This window comes from Mustela putorius, unplaced genomic scaffold, assembly GCF_011764305.1.
Source record: "Mustela putorius furo isolate JIRA1106 unplaced genomic scaffold, ASM1176430v1.1 tig00003942_pilon_pilon_pilon, whole genome shotgun sequence".
Taxonomy (NCBI): domain Eukaryota; kingdom Metazoa; phylum Chordata; class Mammalia; order Carnivora; family Mustelidae; genus Mustela; species Mustela putorius.
Window position 1 is genome coordinate 4,856,621 of NW_025422087.1, and position 8,148 is coordinate 4,864,768.

At 46.7% G+C, this 8,148-nt stretch overlaps 1 long non-coding RNA gene across 2 annotated transcripts; it reads right to left on the bottom strand.

The window, feature by feature from the left end:
- Positions 1-1,083: 1,083 nt before the first annotated feature.
- On the bottom strand, positions 1,084-7,644 carry LOC106003937. Of its 2 annotated transcripts, none has more exons than XR_006603575.1 (3): positions 6,630-7,644; positions 5,425-5,585; positions 1,084-1,719 (listed from the first exon to the last, which is right to left on the bottom strand). It is a non-coding gene; the product is annotated as an uncharacterized LOC106003937 (long non-coding RNA). The 2 variants fall into 2 exon arrangements; XR_001176705.2 differs by lacking the exon at positions 1,084-1,719 and adding an exon at positions 3,962-5,124.
- Between the last annotated feature and the right edge of the window lie 504 nt (positions 7,645-8,148).

An 8,148-nucleotide genomic window follows, 5' to 3' on the forward strand; every position in this document is an offset into this window, starting at 1 on the left:
GATTCACCCAAAATACTATTTCTTGTCCTGAAATAGCATCTTACACTCACACCAGCATTTTTTTCTTTTTCCTTTTCCTGGGCTGTACATTCAAAAAAAGAAAGAAAGAAAAAGCCACAATGTCATAAACTGGGAGAACATTCTTAGATATTGTCTGGGCCTCGCCCCTCATTTGTGGAGAAGCCTCTGGAGTCACAGACAGGGAACCTCCTTCGAGGTCACACTGAGACATCAGAGGGGGCAGCCCCCTCCAACACAGTGACCTGGACAATCAGTCCAGCCTAGTTTCTCCGGCTCAGGTCTGGTGAGGGGGCCAGCCCGAGGGAGGTCCTCAGGGCTGTGGCCCTTCTCCCCACTACGTGCCTCATCTCGTTCCCACCTGAAACATCGGGGTCCCCGGCTCAGAGTAAAGCATGGCCCCTCCAAAAGAGAGGTGGTCAGGGAAATAGAATGAGGTGGAACTGTTTTCCAATTAAAGCCTTCCAGGAGGCTTTCCTAAATCAGTGCTTTTTATCTGGTGGTTCAAATGTTGTTTCTAAGAGCCTCCCAGTGAGTAGTGTGGAAACAGCTCTCTGCTTTCAGCCACCCGAAAGCACAAAGAATTAAAGCTGCCACCTTCCTGGAGCTATTTTTATTGCTGAGGCTTTTCTGAGCCTAACATTTGACTCCGGGTTAGTCAGAAGAGGTGGAGAATGCCGCCTGCGGGCAAAGCTAGGGGAGAGGTGCGGCTCCACGGGGATGGGAGGGTGGGGGGAAGGAGGCCTGCGGGGCTGAGAACCAGGAGGCCGTGCAGCCCACAGACCGGGGGAGAGCCCCCCAGATGTAGTGGGCGGCTGCCTCCCATGCTGGGTCTCACTACTCTTCACTCCCAGTACTATGGCTCAGAGTACCAAACAGTGAGATGAGCTCAAACACAGGTAAGAAAACTGGGCCTGGGTGGCTCAGTGGGTTAAGCCTCTGCCTTCGGCTCAGGTCATGATCTCAGGGTCCTGGGATCGAGCCCCCCATCGGGCTCTCTGCTCAGCAGGGAGCCTGCTTCCTCCTCTCTGCCTGCCTCTCTTCCTACTTGTGATTTCTCTCTCTTTCTCTCTGTCAAATAAATAAATAAATAAATAAATAAAATCTTTAAAATTAACAAACAAACGCTGTGTCCACACCAAAGTCAGACCCAAGCCCTTTGACCTCCCACCTGGGCCCTGCCATCCTCCACCGCTGGCTTGGTATCCTCTCTCGCCTGCTGGGGACCGTCAGGACTGACTCCAGGGGTGGGCCCGGGCTCTGAAAGAGTTTTGATACGCTGGGAATCAGGTGGAGGGGCATTCATGGGATTGAAGTTTCCCATACCACCTTCTGTTCATTTTCCAAACTGGATGGTTGTTCTGTCTCACTAACCACACAACCTATACTTAGCTTCTGACAGAATAAGGAATATGCTTAAACTAGAGCACAGGAGCATAAGAAACAATTTTCTGTGATCGAGAGAGAGGCATCTAGACATGGGGACTTCTTCTCATACATCTGTTAGTTTGGGTGTGTTTCTCTGCAAGGCAGGGGAGAGACCAGTGCTGTCCGGGACGTGCTAGTCCATCCGTGCAGGCTCCGAAGGAAATGGACACTGAGACCGTTCACATCCCAACATCTTCTGCTCCTCTTTCTTTCTGCTCTCATCGGAGGGCTTCCGAGCCGCCCTGTTCTTTGTTTCGCTCACGCCCCCAGTCTCTTCAGTTTAATGAAGGAAAAACGCCAAATCAGTAATGATGTACAAAACCCCTTGCTACAACCCCCCTTTATAATAACAAAATCATTATTTTAATAATAAGAGATGATTATTATTTCTTTAAATCAGTTATTGCTGAAAGTTGTTGCTTCCTTGCACAATCGAATAACCCCAGGGAATTTGAAATAATTCTTCTACCCTGGACTTTGATATTTACCCATCAGTATTTTTTTTTTTTTTTAAACTCTCCAGATGATTCCAAAAGAACGCGTTGGGAGCCAGTGACCTGAGCCAGCGCTCTCCTAGACTTCAGTGTGTATATGAATCTCCTCGGGACCCCGGTAGAGACTCTGATTCAGGAGGTCTACCGTGGGCCTCCAGAGTTTGCAGTTCTACCAAGCTCCCAGGTGATGCTAATGATACCAGTCTGCAGACCACACCTGGAGAAGGTGAGGTCAAGGTGTACTAGTTGCCCCCAATGTCGAATGATTCGTGGGGGAATAGAAAATATTGAAGCTTCTCGGGCAAAGGAAGTCTTCCTTATGGCATAGAAAGGCAAGACGGTCTCCTTCAGTTGAGAAATTTCCCCCAGGTTGTTAAGAAACTATTTCTCAATTTCCTACCTTGATGGTTTATTGACGCCTCTGGACTTCCGTATTCTAGAATGTTCCAGACCAATGGTACCTGGTAGATGATGGGGGCCAGATATTCCCAGTCCTGGCTGATGATCAGAATTACCCAGGGGAACTTTCTAAAAATCCAGATTCCTGAGACCTTCCCGAACAGCCTCTCATTAAACATATTTTTCAATAGCCAATTTAAGTTCAGACAGATTTGGGAACCAATGACCTCGCTCACACCCAGCCCTACCTCCTGCTCCCTCACACATACACATTTTATGGAAGATGAAGCTGCCCCAGGCAAGGGCTTCTTTGTGACAATGTTGACACTTTGCTGTGCCGAGAAAAAAACAACACAAACCTAAGTGAGTGATAGACAGATCTTCTTAAGGGTCGCAGCCATTCTGGCTAATAAATTCAGGCTGGGTGTCCGCCTTTGCTTTTCTAGACTGACAGGCCAATTTTATGAGATAATAAAGCCAACAGCCAGGTATATGGATAGCTAATAAAAAGAGGCAGCTTGGCCCAACAAGAGAAGGTGCAGATTTTGTGTTTCTCTAGACAAGCCATACCCACATGCAGAAGGAGTTTGATACCCCGTGTGGCTGGGCTGCCTACCTGTCCAGTGTAAACAGACACTGGCTCTGGTCATGGTGCATTCTCCTTATACAATTTTCCTGGTATCCCTATGAACCTATGACCCTTTCCTGGTATCCCTATGAGGCAAAGATTTTTAAAGTCTCAGGACAAATCACAGCCAACCCTAACCTGTGAGTAGAAATGCTTCTCCTTGCCCCACTGGGGCTTTCCACAGCTCTCCAGCCGGATGTCTCGTGAGGATGCATGGGTTCTCTGTATCTATGTCACATCTGGCACAGCTCATGGAACATGTAAGGGAGACCCTGGCTACTGTCAGGGCTGTTTGAGACCCAACACCCAGACCCAGAGCCTGGATGCCCCCACCCTGCCCAAGATCTACCAGGAACACCGCCCCAGTAGCTCTGAGGTCATGCCATAATTGTTCATTCATGGGACTTTTCCTCACCAATAGACTTTGAGGGCTTGATTTTTCTTTTTTGGTTAAAAAATACTTATTCTGCGTAAATGCTCTACTTTAAGTTTAATCTGTATTTCATCACTTATCCATACATTTATTTTCTGAGCACATACAATGTATCCATAAACACCATCATCTATCTGTAGGTTTTCATGCCGTGATTCTGTTGAGTAGGTATGACTGTCTCTGTTTAACTATAAAGAGTCTGAAGTTCAGAGATTACGAGCCACTCTCTCAATGTCATACTTCTGGAAAGCCATTTAACTGAGGTTTGAACCCAGATCTCTTAGGCTCTGAAACTCCTTCCCTCAAATCTGATTGCCTAAAAACAATAGTCTTTCTCATTTTAGAGACCGAAGAAGGCAGCTAATTATAAGCTTATTTTACTAAAGATTTTTTTAATGCAAAGACATGGTAAAAAACCAAGGGGCATGTGGGTGGCTCAGTCGGTTAAGCATCTGCCTTCAGCTGAGGTCATGATCCCGGTGTCCTGGGAGCAAGCTTCCTGCTCAGTGGGGAATCTACTTTTCCCTCTCCCTCTGCTTATGCCCCCTTCCCACTCCCACTGCTCTCTCTCTCTCTCAAATAAATAAATAAATAAATAAAATCTAAAAAAAAAATGGTAAAGTCGAAAGGCATACCACCAACTGAAAGTCATCCCAAGACGTAACATTTTAACATTCGTAATTTACTAGCACACCCATAAATTAGTCAGCTGAGGCTCGGGCATACTATTTTTTCTGAGAAGCCTTCACTGAGCCTTCAGTGTAAGTCCAATAGTGTTCCATTACTACATAGCTCCTTTATGCCCCTTCCTTGCACAGACACCACCGCCAGCTGCGTAACACACACTTGCCCGCACCATGCTGCTCCCCACCGGTTCAGGGAGGGATGCACCTGCAGGACATGCCTTTGGGAAGTATTTATACCTCTAGGTTGTGGCCTCTTTCTTTAAAATGAACTTCTTATTGTTGAATTGTTCTAGGTTCCTAGAGCAGTTGCCAAGGAAGTACAACAAGTTCTCGCTCAGTTTCCCCTACTATTCACAACTACATTCCTATGGCTAATATCAATGTCAGGTACGTTGAAAAAGCGAGTACTTTTTCTCTTCCTGAGCAGTGTGGGTAACCACCGGTCATGTAGCCAGAAGACCTGAGTCTCGGCAGCCTTGGTGGAGTTGACCCTCTGAGACTCGGTTTTGTGAGGGCTCCCGCAGGATAACAGGTTGGCCTTACCAGCATTTCTTGGGAGAATTAAGAAGGACCATGTCTGTGAAAGCCCCCCGGGATGGTGCCTGGCACACTTTTTGACTGTGAACCTCTGTAATCCGCCTTGACACAGAAATTTCCATCAGGCCAAGTTTAAAGCATGCCGGGTTTCCTTTGTGTGTTCCTGGGCATGTCATACGCCCCGCACTACTGAGCCGTACTTGTGTTTACTTGATAGACTGTACATTTGTCTCCCTCCTCCTTCCTTCCCTCATGCTCTCCCAATAAATCCTGGTTGATGAATTCAGGCCAACAGCAGTGGCTCTCCACAGAGAAACTGTCTCCTCTTCCGGACTGCCTCCGTCAAAGTGGCTGGTCAACCCAGGTGGTCCTGGCCAGGCCGGGGGTTGACACGGGTGGACGGCCCGTGCATCCTGAATTCTCAAGCAGCTGAGAAACACTGAACCGGAAGAGAGTGCCAAGGTGGTACAGAGCTGAAGTGTTTCCAAATCTCTCCTGTTACTGGTGGGGAAGGAAGGAGGTAGGTGGGGTGGGGGAGGGGTGGGGAGGGGACAGAAGGAGCAAAAACACACATAACTAGAAAATCGGGCTTTTGACATTTTCCTCTCCCTCCTGATTTATGGGATGTCCCCTGAGCTAGACGCCAAGCTGGCATGCATGTTTTCAGAAATGAATATGATAGTCAAACACTTCAGAATTAAAATGACGCTCTTGAGGTGCGCGCTTGGTGACTAAGGCTGCCCGCGTCTGCCCTCACACAGATGCCCTCTGAAAGAGGCGCCTCTTTTGGGCACATCTCACCTCGCCCACGACGTCCTGGAAGCCAGCAGACGCCTGAAGGGAACATGGCTTGGGGCTGTGCCTGTATAATGAGACTTCTCTTTAAGGCGTTCTCTTGTTTATCCCAGTCCATTAAGAAGATTCCATCCAAAATGAGTAGTTGCTAGCCCTGTGAGAAACAACTGTCCGTATTCCTTAATTAGCACAAGAGAGCTTGAAATAAAATATTTACACACCGTTATTTCTTTCTTTGCTTGTTCCTTTTTTTTTTTTTTTTTTTTTTTTTTTTTTTTTTTTTTTTTTTTTTAGGAGACTGGGTTGTCCTTTAATGTCTGCTTTTCCTTGTGTGCCCGGTTTTTTAATTGGACCCCTCCCTGTGTTTTGGGTCTTTGGCTGCAAGGCCATGCGGGTGGAGGAAGTCTGGGGTGTCTCCCCAGCCAGGCAGAGCAGACAGCCAGAAGTAGTAGGAAAGAAACCTTTCTGAAATGGAAGAAACAAGACAGAGAACTGTATACTCCCACTGGCAGCTGCCTTTCAAGTAGGGTGTGAAAAGAACTGCACTCAGCCGCCTTCAGAGGAAGGGAACAAAGAGCAAAAGGTTACACACCAGGATCTTGAAGAGAATTCTGGCTAATCCTAAAAATGATCATGTACGGAATGTTCTAGAAATCTAGGCAGGGTTTGGTTTGGCGGGGGGGGGGGGGGCATTAAATAGAGTTTGAAACAAGCCAAGGTTTATGGAGGTTTATCATACCAAGATGTTTCTATGGGCCACCTGTTGAAATGAGGGTTGGCCTCTACTCCAGCATGAGGTATGGAAAATATAGCTGTTTCTTGGCACATCTAACTACCAGCCCATGGGAAAGGGTTTTGAGCTTTGTCTGTGAGTTGTGAAACAGTGATTTTCATGCTTGTTTCTTCATTCCTACTGGGTGGATGCAAACTCTTGCAGACAGGCTCTCCTGTCTTTGCTAGGCTCTCTCCATCCCCTTTTAGCTTCTGTTTTTCCCTCTTTTTGCCCTTTCCCATCTGGAAGGTCCAGAGCTGTGCAGAGAAAGGTAAAAAGTAGGGGGAATGGTCAGGGGTCAAAGTTCAAAGCAGGACACAGAAGAAGAGAGTAAGAACAGCTTTGGGCTACGAGTTAAGCGAGCCAGCTTTAGTCTGCACTTAGGCACTAAAGGACAGCCATGATAATAATAGTAGTTTTAAATACTAATAGCACTTACCACATATTGAGCCTTTATTATTGCCAGGCAACGTTCGAAGTTCTTTAAATGCAACCAGGGCAAATGAAGGAGATGACACATTCGTGGTGCTCATTTTACAGGTGAGAACACTGAGGTCTAGATATGTCAAGGAGCCTCCCCACAGTCTCACAGCTGTCAGAGGCTGAACTGAGCACTGAGCTGTCAGACGCTTAAGGCTGGTGTCCCGACAAGGCATTGCCTCTCTCGTGCATGGGGGCGATTAACTTACATTCCCTCAGTCCCTGTAAAGTGAGTTTTACAGTTTTAGTAGCTGTTTTAAAAGCTCCTTCCAGTCTTTTCTCCAATTGAGGTTCCTGGCTGCTTCTTCCACTCACCCACCCTCACCACTTAGTCCCAGAATGCAGCAACATCAGCTACCTGAGGCTGCTGGGGACAAGTGGGAAGTGGACACTTAACTCCTGATATCATCTCTTAACATCCCTCCCGGCGGCCCTGGAAGGGGAACCTTCAGCATGCCAAACAATATTCGGCTTCATCGGGTCCCACGCGAAAGACCTTGCTGGAGGTGTGGAGATCAGCGCTGGGCTTTAGCAGAACGCAGGAGCCACACTAAGGGGCTTGAATCTCGGAGGCATTATGCTAAATAAAATAAACCAGACATAAAGAGAAGAGTGCTGTCTGATTCCACTCCCATGAGGTAAGTGGAAAAGTGAGAGTCATAAAGACAGAGGCTAGACGGTGGTTGCCAGGGAATGGGGTCAGGGGAATGGGGAGTCGGCATTTAACAGGAACAGAGTTTCGGTCTCACAAAGTGAAAAAGTTCTGGAGATGGATGGCAGTGAGGGTTGCTCAAAAATGCAAATGCGCTTGATGCCACTGAACTGTGCTCGTAGAAATGGCTGAAATGGTAAGCATTACTTACGTCTATTTTACCACAATAAAAAAGAAAATGGGTCAGTCAATAAAAAAGAATCCTCTTGTTTGTTTATGACCAAGCGTAAGGTGCCCTTGTTTAAAAACTAAATACAGGTGTGTCTGGGTGGCTCAGTCGGTTAAGCCTCTGCCTTCAGCTCAGGTCATGATCTGAGGGTCCTGGGATCGAGCCCCACATCGGGCTCCCTGCTTTCGCCTTCTCCCACTCCCCCTGCTTGTGTTCCCTCCCTTGCTGTGTCTCTCTCTGTCAAATAAATGAATAAAAATCTTAAAAAAAAATATGGAGACGTATACATATCAACTTACAATAACACGATTTTTACTGGCAGGGTTCTCTCCAGTCTTCTTTTTTGTATTCATCTACGCACCCAGCTTTCTCATGTATATATAGAAACGCAAATGCTTGAGTTCACACTATAGAAGCAGCTATTTCATTCATTATACTTTTTTTCACTTAATGTTATGTTAAGAGCATTTTTCAAGCAATTAAAATTTATTTCTAAACATAATTGTAATGGCCGCACACCAGCTCAGGCATGCTCTGGTTTATTTAGCCCTCCTTCTGCTTTTGGACATTTAGATTTTTCCAATTTTCTGCTTTGTA